The sequence below is a fragment of the Ornithodoros turicata genome, unplaced genomic scaffold (genome assembly GCF_037126465.1).
Source record: "Ornithodoros turicata isolate Travis unplaced genomic scaffold, ASM3712646v1 ctg00000916.1, whole genome shotgun sequence".
In the NCBI taxonomy this organism is placed as follows: domain Eukaryota; kingdom Metazoa; phylum Arthropoda; class Arachnida; order Ixodida; family Argasidae; genus Ornithodoros; species Ornithodoros turicata.
Genome location: NW_026999418.1, coordinates 589455 through 608150, shown reverse-complemented (window position 1 = coordinate 608150; position 18696 = coordinate 589455). Strand labels below are relative to the sequence as shown.

At 48.6% G+C, this 18696-nt stretch overlaps 1 protein-coding gene across 1 annotated transcript in view; it reads left to right on the top strand.

Annotated features, from left to right (window-relative positions):
* The first annotated feature begins 515 nt into the window (after positions 1-515).
* Positions 516-18696, top strand: part of LOC135375686 (sodium-dependent dopamine transporter-like) — a 36359-nt gene continuing 18178 nt past the window's right edge. The window contains exon 1 of the mRNA XM_064608343.1: positions 516-667. The gene's annotated coding sequence lies outside the window, so the exon portion shown is untranslated. The remainder of the gene's footprint in view (positions 668-18696) is intronic.

The following is an 18696-nucleotide window of genomic DNA, read 5'->3' as shown; positions in this document are numbered from 1 at the left end:
GAGCTCATGTGATTTGTTGCGTAACACACCGCAGCCCAAAGACGAAAATTTATGGGTACACATTTCATTGCTCCTCTAAGAGCGCAAATATTCGTTGGCATGACAGGCTGGTAGGCGTAACACGACTGAATGGCCCCCTGAACGACGTGTACATGCTGTTTTGTCAACATATCTTTGCACACGCATTTCGGCTATAATTACATTCCAACGTCGGATACGACATTAGAATTTGGATATCATAAGTAGCATAGCGTGCAGGGTGATTTATGGTGCTCTATGGTGCTTTATGGTAAGACTCTATACTTTATCTTTATAATGAGCGCAACACGTGATACCAACTTGACGTCATTCTCCGCCTGCTCCCACAAAGAGGAGTGAAACGATGGTTGTCGGAAACGAGTGTATCACGCGACACCGTCACGGGCACACGGTTTACTGAACTTTACTCGCTATTTGTAGGATGTATAAATAAAGGCGCCTCCAGCACCAATGGTCGTCAACCTCGTTTTAAATGTCTGATGCCGTAATTGTGGCTAATTTCAGAGGAAGGAACGCCCGTGGAAATCACACTAAGCTTTCCGAATGTAGCCACTGACAACCTTGGCAACGAAGGCACCTGGACACTCGTCTATAACCAAGGCTTTGAAGTCACAATCAACTATCGCAAGTGAGTTCCGCCTTACATTGTGGAAGACAGAGTAAACTGATATTTTCATTAATGGTGTTGTGGCGGTCATGGTCTCGTGATGTGTATACAAAGTGTAAGCCATTTGGGCGAGGTTATACCTCTCTCGTTTCGTCCTCATTCTCTCACTGAGAATGTCTCTCGATGTTAGGCTTACTTTGTTGTCCAGCGCTGGGCCTATGCCGAGTGAGCCAAGTGACCACGTAAAAGGGACGGTTTGAAAGAATGCAATTCATTGTTATCATAATTCGCAAAGTGTTTGCTACTTGCGCTTCGAGTACTTGGTACAGCCCAAATCATACTTGCCTGCAACACGAGGCCTGTGTGGTACCTGACGAGACTCGAACACCCAGTAAACGAAGCGGTCGGACTCACCGCTTTGCTTGAGAAGGAACTGCTGAAGTTAGCCTTAAGTTATTTAGTTATTTTTCGTCAGGTAGTTGCAATTATTATACACATACACACAACATAATTTGGTACTTCAACCAGATGTGGTTTGACTACTGCCCATCACTGGCTGTATTAATTCAGCATCTGCATGTTGGCACCTTTGTTCTCTTGAAAGGATTGACGCCAACGTACTAAATTAAGCTACTAGAGCGTTAGATAGACAACAATGCTCATAGTATTGTACAGGTGTTTCACGAAAATCCCCCGGCTGAATAATTCGTGAACAGGTGGCGCTAGGGAAGAAATTTCTTTTTGGTAAAGATCCTTGGGACACCTGCTATGAACTGAGTAGTAAGCGGCTCATTTGCATACGCTCCTGCCCCTCTGACATTCTAATGAATGTCATTCGTCATTCCCATGTCAATGTCATGCCAATGTCATTTCCAACGAATGACATAATGAATGTCATTCGTTGGAAATGACATCCAATTTCCCAAATCCTTGCAATCGTATGAATGTCATTTGTTCAGTGCTACACGAGTACGCAGAATGACATTACTTGCGACTAAAATTCGCTCAGCGAATGGGTTCGAGGATTTCTTCGTGCTCTTCCTCCTCGCACGAACTGCGTACCGGCTGGACGGCAGTGACAAACAACAACTTTAAGCATTGAGAACGACAGAAATGCGACCGGAAATTTTTTTCGTCATTATTTTTTGTAAAACTGGTGACATCCTTCTCTCTCTCCCAGAGTAAGCGCCAATTTTTTTAATTCCGTGTTAGCGCCGCGAAGCAACTGTAGGTACGATCGGCGTAGAGACGTGGACAGCAGGAAGAAGTGGGGGACATTGGGATTAGTATGCATCTGGGCCGACTTCAGGGGGAACTGTGCCCACATTTGTCTGGAAAGTCTTCGGAAAACCTCGGACAGCACAGCTGGTGAAAGGATGCGAACCCGAGTCCGCGGTGCCAGTAAATGACAAAGCTGTCATCACCACACACACCACGAGAGGTCTGGATATGGAACGTCTTGAAAAGCATTTTGGGGAAAATGTTCGCAATGAATCGGGTCGTGCACCAAAAGCCGACGAGCTGGATTTGCGCCTGCGGGTACTGCAGGTATCCTCGTGTAATCCATGAAGGCAGTGCGGGTCTACCCACACCTTACCCGCGATGACACGGAAATGTATACCCGCGAAGAACCAGACGTGGACAGATGGAGAGAGCACAGCAGGAAGGTGTGGGAGGGGGGTTAGTATGCATCCGGGTCCGACTTCAGTGGAAGCTGTGTTCCGAAAAACCGTCTGGAAGCGTAACCTGTTTGGGATGCGTTTTTTTGTTTTTTTGTTGTAATCTTTTCGCCGGGTCTGTGAAGCAAACCTGCACTAGTGTTACTGTATTGAGTTACATCTCGCATCTGTGGTGCAATAATGATGGCACCATGCTCACTGCAAGCTGCATATAGGTCTTGATCAAAGGGTCTCTGCGATTTTGCATCGTTCTTATACCGTCTCGATGCAACACTAGAAAATTTAAGTTGAACATTCGTCCGTACATTACGTCCGGTACGCTTTGTTGTACACTGCATCAGTCGTGCTCTTGATCCACTCATACTGGGCAGTCATACTGTGCACTCATACATATGTATGTCTGCCATATGTATGTCTACGAAAACGTTCTACGACGCCGAGGGCACAGGTAGGACTGGCTGTTGGCTTTGTGATGGTTGATAAATTCACTGCGGATGTTTTGGGGTACCATATATGAATTCATTTCTGTGAGTATAAGTCTGGATGTTTGTACCGTTACCAGTTCGTGTGGGAAACAATTTGTTTTCTGCAGCTTGGTCGCGGGAATGATACATTTCTTGTCGCAGGGCATGAAGCAGTCGTCTGCTGTCATGAAGTCCTGAAAACCATACTGAAATATGGGAAATATAGTCACGCAATGGACATTAGCCATTCACTGGCAATGCTGTCAGCGTCGCTGCTCTAGTAAACGTAAGGCTAGTGGGCTGAACAAACCTCTCGCTCGTCTCATCAGCTCATAAGCCCACACGTATGTGTCCGCTTCTGAGAGCGTTTCTTTGTTCGTATGGTTCATTAGTGAGTTTTAGTGCATCGTATGCTATCGCCTTTGCGTACGTAAGGGATAGAGTGGTGGTTCTGCGCACTGAGCGAAGCTCTCTGTTTTGCGCGTGCGCAGAACCACCAACGCTATCCCCTACCTACGCAAAGGCGATAGCGTACGATGCACTAAAACCCTCTATTGGTACAGAAGAAAGTACTATTGCACCTACGCGCGCCCGGACTTGGGATCTCGAGCTGCTGAGACACATGGACGAGCTCTCTATATTACACGAATGCAGAGAAAACTGCGAGCACTACGTACACTGCACATTCGTTTCTGTCGTTTTTAGTGTAGAAATAAGTCTTCCTTTGCGTACGTTATGACCGGCGAGGCTGCGTCACGAAATGGGAAGTAATTTGAAACGCTAGTTTACAATCTATTCGAGATATCTGAATGAGTGCGATGGCGTTTTATAATTAACGGATAAACGTTTCATGTGATATTGCACGCGTCAACGGCAATGGTGAGGGGGGAAATGTGCAATTGAAGGCACGGATAACGTTAGTCGCCCAGCAATCAAGGCGCGTAGCGCACGTTCCGTGCGTCGCAGCGAAACAAGTGCGGTGTCAAAGGATTCGCCTTCACGAGCTCAGACTTTGCGAAAAATTAACTTTGAAAGTTACACATGAAATAGCGCGTTGATGTGCGAATTGTCTGACAATGTCCGCACATATGAGACGAAAACACCACGGAAAAGAAATCTTACAGACACTAATGCCTAGTTCCCATTTGGTGACGCCCGACGCGACATCACGGCGCGAATGGTGACGTCGGGAGGTAGCACGGGTGTGTTCCAATACCCTGGTTAGACAGTTTCTCGGCGGTCTAACCGGATGTGCCGCCATGTTGAGTCGCGTTCCAATTCGTGGCAAGACTGCTACTAAGACGCCTCGCCTCTGGCTTAGTCTGCACCAATCACAGGGGCGTCCTACCACATGCCACTCTATAGACGATAGCGTGCCGGACAAGGGCGTCGGAAGGCTCGGCAGAGGGGGCGGTCCCTCCGCCTCCCTTCCCTCTGAACTTTAGCTCTGAGGGTCCTGTCACCCATTTTTCATCTGTACGTGTCGTCAGAGGCAGACTCATGACAAAACAAGATCGCATGACCTCAAGCATAGGCGCCGACTGCGTGGGGGCCGGAGCCCCCCCTCCGAGACGTCTATACGCAGCTGACATAAGATGTGTGTCAGCTGTGTGACGTGCTTCATGCGCGTGGACACGGATCTCCTGTTAACCTTTTCATCACAATGTAACAACACGGAATCCCGACACCATGCCCGACCTCTGTGTATGAAGAGGAGGGGAGGGGGCGTTGTGCCCCCTCTGGCGGATGGAAAACTGTCCACCTGTGAACTCAAGATGACGTCTCCTGTGACGTGGGGCCAGGAGACGAGGGCGATTTTGCCAAGAGCGACCGCTTGAGGGTGGTTACGAAAACCTACCCAACTACGGAAATTGTCACGCCTGTCGACGACATCGAGGTTTCCACGCCTGGCGAGTCAGCAGTGTTTAGGTATAGGTCATGTGATGGACGTCTCAGCAGTAACTGACCAATCCCAACTTTTATTGAAGCGCAGGACGTGGTAGTAGTAGCAGCCATGTCCTATCCCTTTTGAGTCAGGGTGGGGTATGCTCGACTTCTGGTAGAAGTTTCGCCATAGCCTCTGGGACTAAATAAAATACACTAAAAAATACACTCATAAAATACACACGAGATAACAGAAGGAAAAGTCTAGTTTACAATGTTCGTTGCTTCTTCGCGGTTTGCGTCTCCTCCTCAATGTCAAAAGGCGGCGCTTGGTGGCTTCCACTTCCGCTCTTTCAAAATTTCCATGGAAAGGTCACTGTATCTTTCGTTTCCGTTACCACTTCCGTTACTGGCCCTTATTTGTTTCTGTTTCAGTTTCGGTTACCACCATTGTTGCTTTCGTTTCCGGGGGCACCACAAGGAAGCGTCCTAAGTCCGCTCCTCTTTAATGCCGTTATGGCGGGCATTGGAACCTGCATTCAGCGGAAAGTCAACTTGTCCCTGTATGCCGATGACATCTGTGTTTGGACTACAGGCACTTCCCGTCCAGCACTCCGTCAGCGTCTTCAGCGCACGTTAGATGCCATTCGCCTCTACTTACTCCAGGCAGGAATGGAGATATCCGTAGAGAAAAGCGCAGTTCTAGCCTTCACGCGCAAAGACATGCATAGATATCGCCTGTATATTGGTGGAAGCCCACTGGACCAGGTGACACATCACAAGTTCCTAGGCGTAACTCTATCATGGAATTTGTCGTGGAAGCGCCACATAGACGTCATTGAAAAGAAAGTCCAACGCTGGGTCAACGTGATTCGTCACTTCGCAGGTATGAGATGGGGGCGAGACGAGAAGGATCTCCTCATGCTGCACAATGCCCTGGTTCGTGGCTCAGTGATGTACAGCCTTCCCGTCCTACACGGACTTCCTCAGACACTGATTCAAAGGATTCGAGCCATGCTAGCGCGCAGCCTTCGGGTATGTCTTGGGGTCCCACGAGGCGCTGAAACCCGTCTAGTAGTGGCTGAGGCCAGGGACATCCCCATTGAGGTTCTCCGTACTCGGGAAACTGCACGCCACTATCTGCGTCTACGTGCCCATCATAACCGTCACACTCCGATTCGCAAGCTTCACGCTAGACGGAACGCGACGGTTCATGCTGCTGTGACATCATTCAGACCTCATATCCCCAAATTCATAGTCGACCAGACGGCACCCAAAGTGCCTCCATGGACGTTGCCATCGCCGTCTGTCACTGTCTCCATCCCCGGTCTCAAGAACAACAAAAAGAACTATCCTGATTTTATTCTTAGGCAACTTACCCTTGACTTCGTCGAGGCTCAATACCGCAACAGTACCGCTGTATACACGGATGGATCGTCGACCAGGGACACTTCATCTGCAGCCTTTGCCATTCCATCACAGTCTGTTACACGTGGGTGTCGTCTATCTCACCGTACCTCATCGACATCCGCTGAACTTTATGCTATCTTGTTATTTTTGACATATGCGGAAGACTGTGAACCACGGCACTGGGTAATTTACACAGACTCCAAAGCAGCTCTCCTGTGCATTAAAAACATGGGCATCCGCGGTTCCCTTGCCTCAGTGGTGATAGACATCCTGTGCGCCCTGAAGTCCCTACAAGATCGCTCCCACTACGTTGCCTTTGAGTGGGTTCCAGGGCATTGCGGAATAACTGGGAACCACGAGGCCGACGCTGCCGCTGCCGCTGCACACCAACAACGACCTTCTATGCCCATTATACTCTCGAGAGGAGACAGAAGATCCCTCCTCAGGCATTTGTCCGATTCCTGGTCTACCCTACAGTGGCAACACGACATTCCAACTATGTCCTCTTTGGGGAATGTAGACCCAACGCTGTCATACCGACTGCCTGCAAAGCTTCCTCGTCCTCTGAAGTCACTCATCCACAGGCTACGTCTGAATGTGGCCTTCACTCCGTCCTATCGATACCAGCTAGGCTGTGAGGCTAGCCCTATGTGCAACGAGTGTGGCGTACTTGCCAACGTTGAGCACATACTCCTCAGCTGCCGGACCTATGTCAACGAGAGGCGTACACTGCAGTCGCAGCTTGCGACCCTTGGCTGCCGCCCCTTCAACTTGTCGACCATCCTCGGCCCTTGGGACACCGCGGCCGACTCCAGGGCGGCCTTAGTCACGTGGTTGACTTCTTTGAGGCGACAGGTCTAAAGGACTCACTATGACCCCAGCAGCGCCCTCGGACACTCCCACCACCACGATCACGTCCAGCATCGTCATCGCCACTTCGATCATTCCCGTCATCTCTCATCGTCATCACTGATCATTGTCACCACTCATATTAGACCCCTAGCTATGGGGTAGCGTTCCACTCCTAGAGTGGAAAACCTCCCCACTTCATCATCACAATATATATGTTGTTGTTGTTGTTGTTTCGTTTCCGCAACGTTTCCGTTTCGGTTTTCGGTGCCGCCACACCTCCAGCTTTTTGTTGTCCTTCTTGCTTTTCTTTCCTTTAAAAAAAAAAAAAAGACGATTGAGACTGTGACAAAATTTAATCCCTCTAGGTTCTGAAGTCTATTTTGAGGACTCCACGGATACATGCATACAAGAGACAACGTTTATTCAAAATACACACATACGTAATTTCTGTGAAGAGCTAATATGAACATGGTTTCCAGGAATGTTATTCACGCTTGCAACTTCCAGGTCACCATAACCGTATAAGAACTATGCTTCTGCTATTTACTGTACTTATACGGTCCAGTTTGATAGTTCATTTTAGTTTTAGTTCTTCAGCGTTAATTTTAATTTGCTTCATTGAGGTTTATTTCATAAATTTATCTACATGATATGGTGAAGAATTGCAATAATTCGGGTCCTGCGGTACCCGAATTATTACCGTAAATTATTGTCGTTTCCGTTTCTCTTTCAGGTATTCTAACTGTGCGGTATCCGTTTCCGTTTCTGTTACCTTTCCCTGATTCTTTTAGCTTATGGGAGCTGTGCAGTGTGCAATCCAAACAAATTTTGCAATAACTAGGTTACGGCACATATGTTGGTATTAGGGTTAGCAGTCACTTGTGAGTAAACTTAAGGATTTTTTTTTTTTACAGTGTATGAATCGACTGTAATATCCTCGCATTCGTTCTCGAATAAGCTTCACCGGGAGATCACGATAATAATTGAATTTGGTTCTAAAATACCGTATTTTCACGCGTATTAGCCGCACCGCAGATAAGCCGCAGGACTCATTTTTGGATACATTTTGAAAATGTTTTTGCAGATAAGCCGCGGGTAATACGACGCGACTGCTTTGTGCGCTAAGCCAGTGATGCACAAACAAAATCAATAGAGACTCTCAACGCTCGTCGACGGCGTACTCCCTGCCAGCTGCCCTGTTCCCGTACTGGTCCGCGACGTCGACGACTTTTAGTTTGAAGCTGCTGTCGTAGCTGCGCCTCCGCGTTGGAGCCATGCCTTACCTCTAACTGCCGTGCCCGTGTCCACGAATGCTGTTGCTCAGGTCAAATGAGAACTGACGCTTAGCTGACCACGTTTTATCCCGATGTCAGGTGTATTGAACCCTTCCTGCCGACAAAGGAGACCGTAGGGAAGGTCATAAACCCTGTGGTCCATATTCCGGTGTCGGCATGATGTATAACAAAGGAGGTCAGTTGTAGTGTTCTACTAAGATCGGATTGTGCCCTTGTTGCGTGTTTTTTGCCGATTGATGAATTAGTGGTGTTCCAGGAGACATTAATCACTGTCACCCCTTTTGTTAAAGCTTCGTGGGGGAATGTATTCGGAAGGTCAGTCCACTCGAATGTGGACCCGTCCTTGTTCCGTATTGTTCGTGCACTAGCAGGGCGGTCCTGTTTCTAAAAACATGAGGAACTGTCGGCCCTTTCGTGTAATCCTGGGTATGCGGAAAATACCAGGGAAAAATAGCCATCAGATAAGCCGCACCTGTGGATAAGCCGCAGAGCGTCCGCGAAAAAAAAAAATCACGCATAAGCCGCGGCTAATACGCGTGAAAATACGGTAGTTGTCGCTTCTATGACGCTACAGTTTCCGATACCAATAACTTTTTTTTCTTTAAGAGTCTTTAAAATTCTATCCGTCATCCATTGCATATAGATTTATCATAAAGTCCACTTTTGCACCAAAGCGCTGAGGTATTCATAGCAGTTTGTGTCTTAGTGACAATATCTAAACATTTTTCGTTTGCATTACCATTCCTAATGGGTTCTTGTGTGTGTTTAATAAGTAGTAATCGTACTTTACAGTAATTTATACCACTTGTGAGATTTGGTTTGGATCTAGATAGCTTTGAGTTTGAAAAGGTAATTGACAAAAATAATGAACACTGTAGGGTCCAGCACTTTGTGCACAAAAATCTTCCAAAATATGCATGCAAATATGCAGCACGAAACGTCTAAATGCAGAAACATTATGATGCCAGGAATGTTGCTCCGGAAGCTTTCGCATAACTGGGAACTATATAAACACGTACATTGTCTAAAAACATTCTACAAATGAAAATGCACGTTCCTTGTTGGATATTGGAACGTACGTTCACGCATGCGCGCTCAGGTATTCCTTGTTGGTCATTGCAGAGTGCCACTATGACCATACTCTGGTTTTCAAAGGTGCGTGCTTTGTCCCTGTTGTGCAAGTTGAGAAAGCCATCTACTGTGAAAACGTGTTCTGCCCCGCTGCATGTCATTACGGCGAATTAGCTAGCTACCTAGATGCCATGTGCAGACAGCTCTTCCAGAACGGCGCCTCCACCGGTCTTGAATGATTCGATTCTCTTATTTTTATCAACCACAGCTTGAACTCGCTGACTAGTTATAATATATGACGATCAGGAATAAATATGCCGAAATCTGCAATTATATGCTACACGAAACATTGTAGATTTGTGTTCCTGAGGTTCGGAAAAGGTGTGATATCCGTTAGAACGCTTTCTAAAAATATGCATTTTGCATGAACTGCCGGGCCCAAATGATCTGTAATATACTCCTCAACAGCTTCGGGATTTAGATCATCACAACTTACATTTGTTATGATATAATCTAATAAAGTGGCAGAGTTGCAGGTAACTCGTGTAGGTTTAGTAACTACGTTTCCAAAGGAGTACGAATTCAAAACGTAACTATATGAGTTTGATGTTTCTTGATCTGACCACTCACTATTAAAATCGCCACATAAATATATACGTTTTTCCCACGAACGTAATTTAAACAACACCTCTTCATCTTCTAATAGGTACAGGTTAATACTCAAGGACTCCAATGGTTATGTTATGATAAAGTTCAATGAAAAATGATTCACAGCTCTGTTGAACGGTAAAATTTTGGTCTTTGCGTATTATAGACGTATTACTTTGTACCCGCCGGTGTATTTAAAGGGTCTCTGACCAGAAGCTGGAGAGACTTTTCCGTAGTGGCTACCGATAGAATACACAAAAGCAACTTCACATACGAAAATGCATGCCTCAACACCTCGTAGTTTTCGTAAACTCGAATTTTGAACATCGCGGTTCACGCCGACGCTGGCACACCTAGCGTCAAACCAAGAGAACGTACGCATATATAGAAAACTAATCTGGTCATCCCACTGGGATGGCGTCAATCGCCCATGCAATCAGCGCGCAGAATGCCGTCACGTGATCGAGTACTACAACAGCAACTTTCAGCAAGAACCAACATTGTTACACCGATATACTGTTGTCACAATGTCTGGAAATAAAAAGTACGCATATACTTCGAAATCTGCGACCTGTTTTATAACTGCGATAATCCAATTAGCGATTTCCGTGGAAAGAGGAACTAGCTACGAGGCTATGAGCTACGACGACTTTCGGGATCCAGCGCGCTGTTTCACAGCGTTAGTGTAGTGTGTGTATTTCCAAGTTTTCTTTATTTATATCTTTTGGAACAACGACCAATATATCGAGGTACACAGACTTCATTTGACATGCCTCGGCTGTGTCGTCAAAGCGAGATTTCTCGGCGGGCATTCAGTTCCGTACGATACTGCGCGTTCAACCGCAGCGGCAGGTATGGTTGGCAGCGGATTTTGCCAATCGTATTTGAAGAATGTAGACTATGAGACGGACCCCTCAATATGAGTACAAAGAACTTCCGCCTACAGCAGTCCGCAGTGCTTTCCTTGAATCTATCTTCCAAGACTCTTGCATCTGGACGTGACGAGCTTAGTGTCTTCTGTATAATTTATACAGATTAGTGATTTGATAGTGATTACTCTCCTTGTGAGAATTACCTTGTGGCATGCAGATGTTAGGAGACCATTTAGGCAACAAAGAAAAATAAGGATGAAAGAAAATTGAAGTTTACGCACTAAATCAAAAGATATACTGTACGATTCCGAGTGTTGTTCAGAATGCAGCCACGCCATTGCAGTAAGCAACATCTACAGTACGTAAAATGAAGCTGTGTATTCCGCATCTAGGTGTAACATTTTAATTGTCACAGCAGTGTACACCAATGTAGTTCATGACATCCTTGGACAAGATGTGGAACCAAATGTTGGAAATACCAGGCAGGGATCAGGTACAAGTTTTCTGCTATTTGTTTTCCTTATAATATGCAGCATACTGCACATAGTAAAGAAAGGCTCTGGATTCTAAACCAACGCAGTCGAAATCCTTACAACAACAACAACAGCATAGATGAATGGATGATGATGATGATGTGGGATGTTTCCCTGCGTTGAGTGCAGGACCCTACCCCATTCCAAAAAGGTTCATATGAAAGGATGACGACAGGATGAAATCCTTAGTTTACCCCAAGCTGTACTATTGTTGTCTAATCTGGGGAAACACCATATAGGGCAAGTGCGATAAAATTGCAGTGCACAAAAAAAAAAGAACGAAAGCCTGGTGCATGACTACCATGTCTACTGGTGCAATGTGCTGGACCCTCGTTGCAAAGAGGTCCACCAGGGGTGCCACTACAATCCATGCATCCATCCAGCTCCTCAGCTCCTTCAAGACATGCAAAATACAGTAGACAAAGTGTTCACTTGCAAATCAGACATTTATAGAAAATTGCCTTGCGCCATCTCAAACACTTGCCATTACGGTATGAAATCCATCACACCACCTTACAAGGTTCCACTGCTACGGACCAACTACGGAAATCAGCAGAAACCGTTCCTTTTCCGAACAAATTTTTTCAACTGATTCGAAATGGCCTTCCTGTGTCCAGATTTAAAACAGAGTTACACAAACTTGTTGAAGTCTTATTAGGGACAGGCCACTCTGTTACGTTTTTTTTGTGTGTGTGTGAAAATGTGCGCAGCTCGGTGCAATTGTGTATTTTATTTATGTGGTCGTAATCTGCTGTATGCTCGTAGTGGTAATATCTCGGTTATCGCACGCTGTATTGGTGCTAGCCACCTCATCAGGCTGATGCCTTTCGTGCCTGGTAGCCTCATTTAATTTTCTATGAAGTGAGATCTGTCGGAGAAAGAGGTAGACTAGACACAGGTTGCCGTGAGAGCCAGGTCAGTCGAACTAGAGCCCGAGCTGGCCGAGGCAAAGGTTTTTATTACCCGCGCGCCTAGGTTATTGGTGCGCGGGAATGGTAATGGCGATGCCGCTACAGGGCTCCCCCCCTAGTGAGGCGTCGGAAGATGCTGTGGGGCCCAGGTGACGTGTCGGCGGCGGGGGGGAGGCGATGAAGTCGAGGGTGGAGAGTGAAGTGCGGATGAAGTGGCAGGAAGAATTGGCGTCGGCCCTGTGTGGGAGTTAACGGCGCTGGGGGACGTCGCAGGAACGTCGAGGAAGGCGGGCTTCAATCGCTGCAGGGCGACAGTCTCCTCTCGGTTCTTTACCAGGATGGTGTAATGCGTAGGAGATCTTCGCACGACAGCGTACGGGCCGGAGTATGGGTGCTGAAGGGGCCTCTTGACTGCGTCGCACCTGAGGAAGACGTGTGAGCACGTTTCAAGTTCGGGGTGCTGGTACGTCGCAGCAGAGCGTGGCACACGCGGGGGGATCGGGTGGAGGGCGGCCATTGTTTGGCGAAGGCGGGACACGTAGTCGGCTGGTGATGGAGACGGGAAGTCGGGAGGTGGGTCGATGATATCGCCAGGCAAGCGAAGAGACGTCCCGAAAACTAATTCCGCCGATGTGCAGCCTAAGTCTGGCTTATAAGCCGACCGAACTCCCAGCAGAGCTAGGGGCAGGACTTCTGTCCAAGGAAGGTCAGATGAGGTCCGGAGCGCGGCTTTCAGCTGGCGGTGAAAGCGCTCAACGAGGCCGTTGGAAGCCGGGTGGTAGGATGTCGTTCGAATACGTTTGGTGCCAAGGGCTTGCGTGAGGTTGGAAAACAGGTTGGACTCGAACTGCGCGCCCCGGTCTGTGGTGATGATTGACGGAACACCGAACCGCGATACCCAGGTGGAGATGAAGGCTGAGGCGACGGTGGCGGCGGTAGCGTCGTGAATGGGAATGGCTTCGGGCCACCGGGTGAAGCGATCGACGATGGTCAGAATATACCGGTGGCCAGCACATACCGGAAGCGGTCCAACCAGATCAATGTGGAGATGCGCGAAACGGTCGTCGGGGGGCAAGAACCTTTCTGGTGCTCTGCGGACGTGCCGTTGCACTTTGCTGCGCTGACAGGGAAGGCAAACGCGCACCCAGTTCTTGACGTCCTTGTTCATGTGCGGCCAGACATACCGTTGGGAAATCAAGCGCAGAGAAGCGCGGGCGCCGGGGTGAGAGAGCGCATGGTACGTCTCGAAGATGCGACGTCGCAGGAAAGAGGGGACGAAAGGTCGGGGCCGTCCCTGAGAAGTGTCGCAGGCAACCAGAGTGGAGGAACCGGGTAAGGCGACATCTTCGATGGTCAAAGAAGCCGCGCCAGAGCGGTACTGAGCCAGCTCGGCGTCGGAAGACTGTGCTTGGGCCAGGGCGTTGAGAGAGAGTGCAGGCAGCGATCCGAGAGCGTTCACGCGACTGAGAGCATCCGCCGCTGCATTGTCAGCACCGCTGACGTGTTGAATGTCGGTGGTGAATTCCGCGACGAACGCAAGGTGACGGGTTTCGCGAGGACTGTATTTGGTACCTGATGCAGAGAAGGCGTATACAAGGGGCTTGTGGTCAGTAAGCACTGTAAATGCACGGCCTTCCAAGAAAGGTCGGAAGTGCTTTATCGTGAGGTAGATGGCTAAAAGTTCTCGTCCAAAGGTGCTGTACCTCGTCTCTGGCGGTTTGAGCTTGCGAGAGAAGAACGCCAAGGGGCGCCACGCTCCTCTGATACGCTGTTGAAGCACGGCGCCGACGGCTGTGCTGGAGGCGTCAACCATAATGGACGTTTCGGCGTCATGGCAGGGGTGGAAAAGGAGCGATGCGCTCGCAAGTTCTTCCTTAATGGCCTTGAACGCGGCAGTGGCTTCTTCGGTCCATGATAGAGGCGGTGGGGACATAGTACGTTTAGAAGTAAGCATGGCTTCGAGTGGAATAAGCTTGGCCGCGCACGACGGAATGAAGCACCGGAAAAAGTTGATTAACCCAAGGAACTGGCGCAGCTTGGTCAAGGAAGTGGGAAGCGGGAAGTCCTGGATGGCCGCAACTCTGGAAGGCAAAGGCAGGATTCCCTGGCTGTTGACACGGTGCCCGAGGAAATCGAGTTCCGGAACGTCGAACTCGCTCTTCGCTGCGTTAATGATGATTCCATAGTCGTGAAGACGGGAGAACAGCGCACGAAGGTGTTGCTCGTGTTCGGCCGGCGAACGACTTGCGACGAGGATATCATCAATATACGCATAGACGAAGGGGAAGCCGCGGATGATGTTGTCCACAAACCGCTGGAACGTCTGAGCGGCGTTCCGCAACCCGAAGGGCATCCGCAGAAACTCGAATAATCCGAAAGGTGTTGTGATCGCGGTTTTGGCTATGTCCTCTTCGGCCATCGGGATCTGGTGGTACGCACGGACAAGATCTATTTTGGAGAATACTGTGGCGCCCTCCAGCTGCGCAGCAAAATCCAAGATGTGCGGTATGGGGTATCTGTCCGGGATAGTGGCTTGATTCAAAGCGCGATAGTCGCCGCACGGTCTCCAATCTCCGGTCTTTTTGGGCACCATGTGCAATGGCGACGACCAGGTGCTTGATGACGGCCGGACGATTCCGAGCTCAAGCATGTGGTCGAATTCTGCTTTGGCTACCCGGAACTTCTCGGGTGCCAGACGACGCGGGCGAAAGTGGACCGGTGGGCCACGGGTGGTGATGTGGTGGACCACGTCGTGCTGCACAGGCTTGGTCCAGTCAGGTGGCTGGGTGAGTGCCGGAAATTCCTTCAGTATGGCGGCGAAGGGTGATTCAGCTGGTGATTCAGGCACGGCACAGGCCAAGACACGCAACGGTGGAGTCGATAGACGTAGTCCGTGCACTGACAAGGAAGTAGTCCTGTCGATCAGACGCTTCCCGTGAACGTCTACCAGCAACTTGAAGTGATTTAAAAAGTCGGATCCGAGGATGGCTTGTGTGACGTCTGCAAGCAGGAAAAGCCATCGGAAGTCTCTTCTGAGCCCAATGTTGAGAGTGAGCGACTGCTGGCCATAAACCGGGATAATGGAACCGTTGGCGGCCTTGAGTGTGGAGCAAGGTTGTCGGGAACGGGAATAGCGCGCACCGGCGGGGATGACGCTGACCTCGGCGCCCGTATCGACCAGGAGCCTTAAGCCAGATACACGGTCTACGATACGAAAGAGGCGGCTGTCGCCGAGGCCGAATCCACTTGCCGCCATTAGTGGGGGGCCGGCGGGTTTCCCGTCCAAGAACAGGGGAGCAAGCAGTGGTGGGCTTCGGCACCGAAGCGATGGTGGTACCAACAGAGGCCATCCTGATTCGCAGAACGAGATCGCGATCGCCGTGGCGACGGGGAACCTCTGCGGAACCTTGGGCGACGGGGGCTCGGGGATCGTGGGCGAGCAACCAGCGTCGCAACCAATTGCGTAAGGCTATTAACCTGCTGGAGTATAGCTTCGGTGGCTGGAGTGGGTTGGGAAACCGAAGGACAAGCTTCTGGGATGGGCGGAATGGCTGGGGGAACCCCTCGCCCTCTAGTCTGGGTAGCCGGTTGCTCGAGAACGGAAAGAGAAGGAGATGAGGCAACCTCCATGACAGCATCCGCGAGGGTGGCGAGCTCGTCGATGGGAAGATTCGCGGCTGCTGCCAAGACCATCTGCACGTTATTGGGTAAGCGCTGCATGAACAGCTGACGCAATAATTTGTCGCCGGCCTGCGGAGCGTCATCTCCCAAGAGCTGCTTCATGCGGCGCAAGAGCTGGGTAGGCCGCCTGTCGCCGAGCTCTTCCGCCGATAAGAGCTGCCTCAGACGGTCACGGTCGGAGGCGGACGTACGCTTCAGCAGGGCAGACTTGAGTTGGTCATACGCGTTCTGCGTTGGGGGAGAGATTATCAGATCTTGTACTTCCTCGGCGGCCGCGGGAGCAGGGCGGAGATGACATGATAGAAACGAGTGGTCTGAGGAGTCACACCGGCCAGATGGAACTGGGCGTCCGCCTGGGCGAACCAGATAGCTGGATTGCGATCCCAGTAGGCTGGAAGTTTAACGGCGATGGCTCCTACATGGTGCTGTTGTCCGTCAGAGTTGGGCTGTAGGGAACCTGTGCTAGACGACGACGGAGGTGGGTCGCCTTGATGCATCGCCGACGGAAAAGGGAAAGTAGCGTCGTTCCAGAAAGGAACGTCCGGGTCACCAATGTCGGAGAAAGAGGTAGACTAGACACAGGTTGCCGTGAGAGCCAGGCCAGTCGAACTAGAGCCCGAGCTGGCCGAGGCAAAGGTTTTTATTACCCGCGCGCCTAGGTTATTGGTGCGCGGGAATGGTAATGGCGATGCCGCTAGAGGTCCTCATAAATTTATATGGCTTCTTTTAACAATGTTTTTAACAATGTTTAACTTCATGGAAGTGGAAGGAAGAGGAGAGGAAGACATCTGCAATGGTCATGACAGTTGTCCGTCAGGTACGGGACCAATCTCTTTTATAAATGTGGTATATAGCGTGAAGTTGTTACTAACAAAAAGTTTTTTGTTCCCTTCAAAGGAATCTACAGGTGGTGAGCACGCGTAAGGGCTTGACATATCTCAATACAACTTAGACCTGCCTGTTGCACATGAGATGTGTGACTCTACTTACACACACAAGCTTCTGCAGGTTCGACGCATGTATATTTTGAAACATGAAAGACAGAGTGCTAAAAATATATCTGAGGAGAAAAATTGAGCAGTTCATTGCAGTAATTCTATCGATTTATTTTATGCATTTTTGGAAATATATAGTGATGGCAAGATTACCTGTGTTGTACTGCCAGACCATCTGCTATTGGAGTTCCATGTCCTATAGTTATTAATATAATAGCTGTTTGAGGCTATTACATATTTATTATGAAAGTTTTGTGCCTGTGAGCTCCTGCAAATGTGCTCTGCGGTGATCATACTGGACAGAGAGCTATGCCTGTATAATAACAGTGACTAATGTTCTTCTGCCCATAACCCGATTCCTAGGGTACATCCGCACCCTTGGAAGTCACTGGAGAGGCGTGTTAGCTTAGCTCAATTGGTAAGAGCCCTGGATCGGTAACACAGAAGATGTGGGCTCAAGTCCTACTACTGGCTAACCTTTCCAGTGACTGCCTTCTTTCAGCATTCATTTCTTACACACTTGATGCTTTGTACTATTTGTCCTTTCTATGTGTTCCAGTCTCAGAACATCAACTGCCAAGTTCAAAAGAACTGGGATATGCCTCTGCAATCTGGAACCCATCCCAACATCTCTTAATCGACAAAGTAGAATTTGTACAGAACCGCACGGTTTGTTGCTCGTGATTATCATCCTTTTTCCAGCGTCTTAGCCATTAAAGCCCCACCCTTTCTTACTTTGATTACCAGATCAGGTATCAGGCCTGACATTCTTTCATAAGTTATATTACGGTCACCCTCCTCCCCACCCCACTTACTGTCAATCCCCTCACAAGTTACTTCCAAGACTAGATGAGCCGCACAAAGTACTTGCTCCACCTACACAAACTCTCTGCACCAGCAGATGGTGTCAAACTGAAATGGCCTTCCTGCCCACATAGCATCAGAACAAAATATATCGTCATTTATGTCCAAGTGCTATGATCATTTTCAGATCGAATGAATTTCTTTGTGGTGAGTGAACGAATTTTGTGTGTTTTTGTGTACATCATTTTGGTATTTGTCTTTTTTGGATACAAACCTTCCCCCTTTATGTAAATCCCTTCACAAGGGTCTTTAAAGTAAACAAATGAAATGAAGAACTTCGTGATACTTTCATAGTTGGAGCACTTTTAATGCATATTTTAAAACAGTGGCTGCGAAACAAAAAATGTGTCAGACACCGTTACAAAGGCTGTCGTCTGTATCAGGTGAATCATGATTTTTCCCAGAAGCCCAATATTGTATGACGCTGCATCACATATGCTATTTTGGAACAATCTCTGCAGACATATTATGTTGATATTACCTGAGTGCCACAATAAACTATATGAACCACATTTCATGTTACATCATCTTTGACTACAACATGCCCATTTGAGCAGCCCAAGATACAAAGCTTGGTTCCTCATGGTCTACATCCTACTCTAACTGGGTGCGCACTTTGCACACAAAAGGAAGATTGAGGTTTTCGATAGTTAACTTGTGTAGTAAGCACTTCTGGAGGACTGAGAGCAGGAACCGGATGTCACACACAGGGTAACCTGCATAACAGTCTGATTTACTTCCACATAACGATCATTAAAATACTTGAGGTGCTTAAACAATACTATTGGATGCTATCAGACAGTAAGAGTTCGAACAACACTTACGACATACTGACTGAATGGGTGGACAAAAGGATGCGTCAGAACAGGATTGGATTTGTGTCTGGTGGAA